We start from the raw sequence: 9996 nt of genomic DNA on the forward strand, positions 1-9996 counted from the left end.
CACCTTACCCCACCCCCCCCCCCCCCCCCCCCCCCGCGTGCACCGCAGCCTCTGGTTTCCTCCTGGGCTCTGACGGTCTAAGGACCGCTGACATCATCATGTCTTATGCAGGTCCACTGGCTTGTAATAGACATTAGGACATTGAGGGCTATTCCACAGCCAGGGGGAGAGAGAGATGAGTGTTGACCAATGTGGGACGAAAGATCAGCTGAGTAGATCTGCTTTATTTGAGCCCCATGAACAAAGCTAGAGTCGTTTTTTTAAATTCTTGGATTTCTGCCAGAAACATTTTACTATTAAAAAAAAAACATTCATTACTTTGAACAACTTGTAGAAGGGTTTGATGATAATGTTGCAGTGGTCCAGTATTCACTTTGCTAGTAAATCCATTCTTCCCTCTCTTGCTAAATCCAACACTAGAATCTTCAGTCTCCTACATTTCCAATGTGTTCACATTGATTGCATTTTTTTTGCTGTTTTTAAAATTCTATACGAAAGGTCACAAATCAGTCCATAGCAGCTGAAAATGTGATTAGCGTTACTGTAGGCGTGGCTATTTGTTTTATTGCACACAAGCAAGTTGCTGCAATTCCATTTGTGAGTAAGAATGTGAACTAATACAGAGGAGAGAAGGTGTCAGAAGTTGGCAAGGAATACCTTTATTTTCCCAATATTCCATCTAGTGTCCCCCAGAGACCCAAAAACAAACCGTTTATATAAATAATGAATTCTTGTAAACATCCCACAATGCCTAAATTATTGAAATAAAGTCAGAATTTGTATGGGCACTTCAGGTGGGTCTTGGGTCCAGTAAGCGGCCCACAGTTAAATAAATGGCATGCTTTACACCTTGAAGATTCTTCTTTTTAATCGTTTTGGTTTACATTTTTGTTTGCTTAAAACAGCCACAGATGAAGATCAGCCATTCAGTGCTGAGATCCTGGCACTGGTAGATCTCGGGTCAGACTTGCGTGGGTTATTCATGAAGGACCGAAGTTATCACCTGGGGATGCTGGTTTGTCATTTAACAATAACAACTGGGCAGAGCCGGCTGTGATGACACGGTCAGCTCCACCCAGTTGTTCATTGGCCGTGACCTGCTAGAAGACTCTAGCAGGTCCTGTCCAATAGGAAACAGCTGGGTGGAGCTAGCTGTCACTGCTAGCTCCACCCAATAGTTTTTTTCTTTTTTAAATATCCTTCTTTTTTACTTTCACTATTTGTTTACATTGTAAAAATATATTTTTTCAACCTTTTTTTTTTTCTTTAACTCATTTCACAGATTCTCTATTCTGCTTGGTACCACAGAGGTACCGAGCAGAATAGCCGAGCCAAATGCCGCTCGGCGGCATTCGGCTATTCACTCTGCCGTTCGGCCCCTATGAGAATAGGGGCGAATGGCAGCGAGTGAGCTGCCGGAGCTTCGGCTCAGCCAATCCAGATGTGTGTTTGGCTGAGACGAAGTCCTTCTGCACTTCGGCTCAGCCGAAAATGCAGAGCATGGTCGGCTGACCGAAGTGCAGCCGATGTACGGCTGAAATCAGCCGTACAAGCCAGAAGTGAATAGCCGAACAGCGTCGAGTCAATAACTTCGGCTGGGTCATTGACTCGCCTGCCTTTGGCAGCTTTGTGAATAGCCCCCTTGGTCATTTTCAGAGTCAATGCTTCAAACACCTGTTAAGGATAAAGTGTATGCAAGCCCCCATTAAATTATACATATTGTATCTTACCAGCCCATAGATGTAGTGATTAGTTTTTCTCTTTAGGATGAGTACATTTTCTGTAGATCTGAATTATATTTGGTAGCGTGTTATGTTGCCTAAATTGTCTTGATCTCTATTCTCTATCTTGTGACAAGGTAATCTGTGTGATATATTTGTTCTTTCCCCATTTATGTCTGTTTGAATCCCTTTAATTTAAACAAAAAAACTCAAAATTATTTTCAATAAAAATGTTTCTTTTTTTAATTTTATTGACAAAAAACAGTGTTAGTTTTACAAGAAATTTTTAGTGAACTTCCACCCTTCTCCCCATGTAATGGAGATGAGGAAGGAAGGAGGTGCTTATACTGTAGTTCAAATCAGGAGTGAGCAGCCTATGATTACAAAACTGCCAGGTGAAAATAAAGAAAAAACCAAAAAGAATTCAGCCGCCAAATCTAAAGATTAGTTGCAATCTGTTAGATTTTCCTTTTTGGGTGTAAAACTCTAAAAGTTTTCTCAATAATGAATCCAGATCATATAAATGTACATTGCCCAGCAAAGTATTTATTTAAATGTTTGCCCAAGCACCTGCAGTCATCATGTTTCCAAATAGCTGGCTCCAACTCTCTCAGCTTAGTTTCCCTATACTTTGTCCAGTACAAGATCACAAGGGACAGAGCAGTCTCCAGCAGCTCTCTATCTACTAGCTTGGAGGAGTAGTGACTTGCCTTGCTGTCAGGGCCCGATTTCCCACAAGGGGTAGCAGGGGTGTGGAATTCTTATCTCCAGATGCCCAGGACATGCAGTTCCGGGCACCGGGTGGGTAGCTGTCTTGTACATTTAGCCCTGCTTTGGGCAAGCAGAGCTAAATGTACAGAGGGGAAGCCGCCGCTTGTTTTGCACAAGGGATCTATCTGGCTCTGCTTGCTGTGTTTGTGGAGACACACACCGCTTACTAGCTCACACACAAGGTTGGCTCCATAAGACCCTGCGAGGGAAAGGAACCACCCTAAAACAGGAAGCCAGGACCGATACTCAGGGGACCGTCTGATTCTGCAGGAAACTAAAACTTAAACATCAGGGAGCAGCATCCATTGTAAGTGATTTCACTGGCTAATTAATGTCTGGCTAATAGTGGTAGGTTAGTGGTCACAGACATAGGAGCAGTGATTTAATTACACATTATTGATAAAAGCCCAATGCCATGAAGTGATAGCACCAACATCTACTGTGCTTAAATAAGCTGGTAATCTCTAAGGATATATGATACTGTATTTTAGTTTTGTCTGATGTTCTCCTTTAATTTTTGCATTCTTTTAACTGAAATATTTAACCGTCTCAGTACCTTATACTGAGAGCAGCACAAGGCTTATATTCGCAGGCGATGGCCGAAAAATCTTTTCTTTCTTTTGCATGTTCATCACTTTACTACATTGTTAATGAGCAGGAAATCCTTTACATGCAAGATCATCACGCCAAGAATAATCTTCTTAGAACATTGTTTGATATTGTGTATCCATCTGTGAAATTGCTTTCTGCTTGTGTTATGTGTGTTTGTACGCATTTGCCGTGGGCTCCTCCGTTTTCCCTGCCCTGGGACTGCCTGCGATACTGTATTTTAGCCGTCACACCAAAAAACAAACATTATCTGTCAGTCTTGAGCGGCAGCTGCACATGACAAGCTTCTGTCTGACGCCTTGTGCTTTCAAACTGTCAGCACACTGCTGTCTACATCTCCCAGATCTAAGCTTTTCGTTTTCCCATCTCCCCTCTCCTACATGATCACACACCAATGCCTCCATCTCTGGATCCAGGGACGCGTTTCTGAGAGTCGCCGTTGGCACGAAATGCAGCATCAAAGGACGCGCCACTTATCATGTCTATGATGTAGGTGAACCCGACCTGTAATGTCATTCTTGTAGCACAGTGTGTTTCGTTGTATTTATAGAAGTGAACGATTTTTGTAACCTGTTAGGGAGTTCCTCTCTTTTTTTTTGTAATGACTGTTTATATTACAAAACTTTGTATCTTCGCTATAGTTAAAAGTGATAATAATGTTTGTTCCTTATGGATCGTATTATCCTAACTTCGTACTAAATTTACCGAAATAACAGTGAACCTGTACTGTGTGGATGGTGCCACGGACAAGCAAAATCTTGTATGCATCATTCCAAGTGATTTCCACAATGTATGAGAATAAATATGAATGTAACATCCATGTCTTGAAATGTTTTGTTCGAACTGATTGCACAGTCATAAAAAAAATATTAGTGGGGGATTGCTGGTGACCAAAATTCCCTTTTTTTTTTTTAAATTAAGTGGAAATCCAGCCAGAACTGTTCTCAAAGGTGAACTGCAAACAAACTGCTAAATACACAGATGGTTGTTTTTTTTGTATTATCCATTCTTAGGCCTGGTTCACACCTGGGCGTTTTACAGCGCGTTCCTATGCGCTGTAAAACGCTCATCATCTGAAAACCAATAATTGCCTATGGGCATGGTTCCCACCTGGGCGTTTTACAGCGTGTAGGAACGCGCTGAAAAACGCCCTACGCCCAAAGAAGTACAGGAGCTTCTTTGGGGCGTTTTTCCACGTGTTTCCATTGGTATTCCCGAGTGTGGATCGGTGTTAACAAAGCAGGTCTTCTCATCATGTGGCTGGACAGTGAAAGGAGAAGCAGCACACCGGTGAGTTCATCTCTGTCATTATCAGAGTGTTTCTTTCACTGCAGCATACCTGATTGTCTCATGTGCTGCCTTTTCCTCTCCATCTCTAAGCTCTGCTGTACAGTGGACTATTACCAAGCCAAAGTCAGAAAAAAGGTCACTCCTTTGAAGACCGTCAAGTACGCATCCTAGACAGGGAGGAGGATTGGTTTAAAAGAGGTGTGAAAGAGGCCATTTATGTAAAAATTGAGAAGCCGAGCTTGAATGGGGGTGGGGTGAGACATCTATTGTCTGTCACGTAAAATGCTGTTTTAACATCTCTCTGGGCAGGTTAATAACACCTCCTAGACTCCAATTATGCAAATGCAATCAACACCTGGTTGTGACTAACAGATTATGTGGATTGGAGCAACATCCACCATATTTATTCCCAGATAATTTTTGTACAAGTCATTCTGAATTGAGAAAGCTGGTCGGATGTCTTCAAGAAAAATACAGCAAGTCCAGTTGCCTTGACTTATTTTTTAGATAAAGTCAGGTACTTGCACTATTACATTAAAACAATAGCTTTAAGGATATATTAGGGTCTAGAGTTAGCTTTAAAATGTATTTACCACCATTATTTTTTTCGTTTTGCATAGAGTGGTGCGGCCAGAACCTATGGCAGGTTATTTTGAGTTGTGACCTAAACCCTTTTGGAAACATAGCACATAGTGATGCCACCCCCCTGCTCATGGTATTAGTTTATGGTTCCTTATGTATGAATATGAAATATTGCATATTAGATATCTCATTTTCTTGCTATGTCTCCAACAAGCCCTGCTTGCAGGGAGCTGTAATTCTGAATGTGCCTGGCAAGAATTTGCAGACTCGTCAGGGGCACACAGAAAGCTCTGCTCAGTCTGGCTGCAGGGGGCTCATTTTAAAATATCAAGCCTAAATAAATGTTAAAGGGATTGACGTTTCCTTTACAACCGTGTAACATTGGATCACAGAGGTGGACCTTGTTCCATATCACCACATATATGAGTAGCTGTGTTTTGTGCTAAAAGTGCCCTCCATCGCGCATCCCCAACACAGAGATCGAGCTGTTCACGACAACTCCTGGTCTCCTACTTACGCTCAGGAAGCTGGAAGCATCAGGTCCCAATCACATGATCACTGTGATAGCCTGTAATTGGCTATTACTGTGATCTCTAGTTGTAGAATCCTCCCCATCTTTCTTTTCTGTAAGGACAAAAATATACATTGGGGGGAATTTATCAAAACTGGAGCAGACAGAATCTAAAGCAGTTGCCCATGGCAACCAATCGGCTTCTCTCTTCAGTTCAGTTAAGATTTGAAAATGAAAGAGAGAAGCTGATTGGTTGCCATGCAGAGCTGCTCCAGATTTTGTCTGCTCCAGCTTTGATAAATTCCTCTCAATGTATCTACATGGATTGTAGATTTACAAGAAAGTAAACACAACTATCCCCCCCCCTCCCTCCCCCTATGTCAAGGTGCTCATGATCCTTGACTCCGACCTCACCTTTCTGCCCCACATCCAATCACTATCCAAATCCTGCCGCCTTCACCTTCGTAACATCTCCAAAATACGCCCTTTCCTCACCAATGACACCGCAAAATTACTCATCCACTCACTTGTTATCGCTCGTCTTGACTATTGCAACTCCCTCCTGACTAGTCTACCTCTACACAGACTATCCCCCCTTCAGTCTATCATGAATGCTGCTGCTAGACTCATTCATCTAACCAACCACTCAGTCTCTGCAACCTCCCTCTGCCAATCCCTCCACTGGCTTCCAGTCACCCATGGCAGAAAATTCAAAATATTAAAAACCACTTACAAAGCCATCCACAACTCTGCCCCCAGCTATCTTTCCAACCTTCTCTGAAAGCATCACCCCAGCCATCCTCTCCGCTCCTCCCAAGATCTCATGCTCTCTAGCTCCCTCGTTAACGCCTATGCTCACCTCCAGGACTTCTCCAGAGTTTCTCAGTTTCTCCAATCCTTTGGACCTCCCTACCCCAACCTGCCTGGCTATCTCCTACTCTGTCTGTCTTTAGGCAATCCCTTATTTCGTCAGGGAAGCCTATCCCACCTCAACCTAACCACTAAACTATGACTAACCACTAAACTCCAGCAATTCATGCCCATACAGCTACCACCTTTTGCACCACTTGCCCTTCACTTTAGATTGTAAGTCCTTAAGAGTAGGGTCCTCCTTGCCATCTTGTCTTGATTTTTATTGTAACTGTAATTTCTGTAATAATAATGTCCTTCTAGATGGTGAAAGAACAATAAATAGCGATAGGATTTCAGACTCTACATCATGTCCTTAACAGGATCAAGTTTCAGGTTAAAGGTGTCTATGGAACCGTTGCAAAAGCAGAGGCAAAACTCAGTCTCTCAAACAAAAAAAACGCCAGCTTTTTATGTTAGGAAATAGCAATATAAACGTCCAAGGCATCCAGCCATTAAGTAAAAGTTCAGTAAACAAAACAAAGTTCGCTCCACTGAGCCATACTGAGTCCTTGGTGAAGCAAAGTCTCGTGTTGAAGCGAAGGTTCTGGAAATAGTCACAGTTCCTGAAACGATTCCTGTCCTGCAGACAGGCTTGGCTCTACTTCCACTACTCGCACACTCTCTCCCCCACATTGCCAGGTCCGGCTGCCTTAATCTGAGCCTGTGCAGAAACCACCAAAATTGGTCCATTGGACCAGTAAAATCAGCCCCAACACAGGCTAAAGAACTACATTTATTTACCTCCAGATGAATAAGACCCCCTAAATCTCCAAGTAGACCATAAAAACAACCCCAAAACACACCTATGTGTGTATACCACCGTATATCAAATGTACACATAAAATACAATAGTTATGGTGCAAAAAAATATATTAAACAATGTGAGACTAATTAATATTCGAAGATATGCAAATAAATCAGCATAAATCATCAAACAATGTGAATATTGTGTACATTTATAAAGAATGATCAATAATAAAATATAAATATATAAATAACTAAAGTCCATATAAATTACAAAACTTTATCCGATCCTCACAGGACAAAGATGATTAGTGATCAGTTCAAACAGTGATGAAAAAATGTATATGTGTAATCATATAATCCCAATCCGAAGAAAAAAACAATGCTCCCCACTCACCAGATTCAAATGGTCAAATCGCATTAATCACAGGATGCTACTTTTCCCAACCAAGTGATGGCTTCCAACAAATGATGGCTATGAATCAATAAAACGGTCTCCTCCTCACTTCTCATACAAATGGATCGGACCCGGGACTTTAGCTCACCGATAAAGAAAAAAAATATACTGCACATAGCATAAAATCTTTTTTTAAATTATTTTGCGCAAAAAAACAATAAAAACTTACATCAATAAAAAGTGGATCCAGCTTGTAACCCACAAAGGGGTATATCTCACAATATTCAGCTGGCGAATAGTCCTAACGCAGCTCCACAATGGAATGAACAGGATAGCAGCAATGTACATGCTCGTCCCCGATGCGTTTCGTCCTCATGGACTTTTTCAAGTGTGGCGTTCACATCGCAGTTATCCATCCTATATAACCTTATCAAATAAAAAAACCCCACATGCAAATTAGTATCCCAAAAAGCAATATATGCTGTGACAGGGTACACGACTCTGTGTATGTCAGTGAGAGGTTGAAAAGGGCAGCTTTCCCTGGCTAGGAAAGGGTTAAGCCTGGCCCAACAGGTAAACCTCCTCTCTCTCTATTAATTAGCCTGCACCTGATAGTAACTGAGAGGGGGAGAGAGCTCAGAGCGAGATCCAGGCTGCACTGTGGCAGCTTGTATCAGGGCTTTCACAATATCCTCCATTCTCTGGGTCCTGTACCTTTAAGGTCACTGTGAGAAATTGGCCGGTACAACAATGAATCCCACTTCTGACACCACTTGTAGGAAAGTCACTGGTCTTTAATCAGTATTGGCAATAAATGCAGCTTTATTGCATGCAACGTAAAAGTCTCCTTTAAACAAACAATTTCCAGCAGAACTCAAAAGTAACACAAATAAAAAGGCCTACTCCACCTTAGGAGGCTAACTAAACAGTAGTGTCCCTCACTACGTCCTACTGGAGCAGCTATTCCAGCTTTCAGTATAAATTAACAAAAACCACAGTCCAATACATACAGTTGTTCTGGCAGACCTTATTCCACAGATATGCAGACACTCTCCAGTCTGTGTCCATCCAGTGCAGCCTGGATCTCGCTCTGAGCTCTCTCCCCCTCTCAGTCACTATCAGGTGCAGGCTAATTAATAGAGAGAGAGGAGGTTTACCTGTTGGGCCAGGCTTAACCCTTTCCTAGCCAGGGAAAGCTGCCCTTTTCAACCTCTCACTGACATACACAGAGTCGTGTACCCTGTCACAATGCATATACTGTAGAAACAAACAATAAAAACATATTATACAATTATAAAAGCAATATAATAAGACCTCACAAGAACAGGAATAGCATTTTATATCCAACCCATCTTATTTTGCTTTAAAGCATAAATAATTAGCTATTGCTAATGAAACAATTAAGGTCTAGCTCCACATTCAGCCCCTTAGGTTTAAGCGTGTCCAGCAGGAAAATCCACTTAGTTTTGTTCCGAGATATCATTCTAGTTTTATTGGTGCCCCTCCAGTGTCCATACACCCGATCAATTCCATAAAACACTAAAGAAGAGGGACCTTTATTGTGAACTTCTTTATAATGTTTTGATACGCTATGTGCTTCAAACCCATTTTTTATATTTTTAACATGCTCACTGATCCTAATCCTCAATTCTCTCGTCGTCCTTCCTACATATTGGAGGCCACAGGGGCAGAGACGAATTCTTTAAATTTCGAACTTCCTTTTATTATAAAGGGTTTCAAAATGTGTTCGTTTTATTCCCCTCTGTTTTTTAGTCACCCTACATCCTACACAATTTTTACAAGGATAAAAGCCCTTAGTACCAAAATAATGTTTTACCTTAGGGGGTGGGTCTACAACATTATGTACCAGCATATCTCTAAGGGACGGAGCTCTCCTATAAATCACTTGTGGCTTTTGAGGGATTCGGTGTCCTAAAATTTTATCTAATTTCAAAATGTCCCAATGTTTACTAATCATTTTCTCTACTTCTTTATATTGGGCACTGTACTCTGTTTTAAAGGCTAATGGAAATTCCAAATTCCTCTGATCAGTAATAGTCCTATTCCGTAAAATGTTTTCCCTTTTTAAGCGTCCTACCCCCTCCTTAATCTTATTAATTTTATGGGGACTATATCCCTTATCTTTGAACCTTCCAATAGCTCTGCCTGCATCACATAGTCTCTCTCCCTGGTACAGTTCCGTCTAACCCTAATAAATTGACCTTTTGGGATATTTTCCACCCATTCAGGGTGGTGACAACTACCTATGGGGATGTAGCCATTTCTATCAGTTGGTTTAAAATACATATTGGTGCAAATTTTTCCATCACATTTGAATATATTCAAATCGAGGAAATTGACCATATCCTTGTTTATACACTTGGTGAATTTTAGGCCCAAGGGGTTTTTATCGATCTCCTCTAGGAACAAAGTAAATGATGAATACCCCCCCCCCCCTC

The sequence above is a fragment of the Nanorana parkeri genome, unplaced genomic scaffold (assembly GCF_000935625.1).
Source record: "Nanorana parkeri isolate BGI_ZX_2015 unplaced genomic scaffold, ASM93562v1 scaffold653, whole genome shotgun sequence".
Taxonomy (NCBI): domain Eukaryota; kingdom Metazoa; phylum Chordata; class Amphibia; order Anura; family Dicroglossidae; genus Nanorana; species Nanorana parkeri.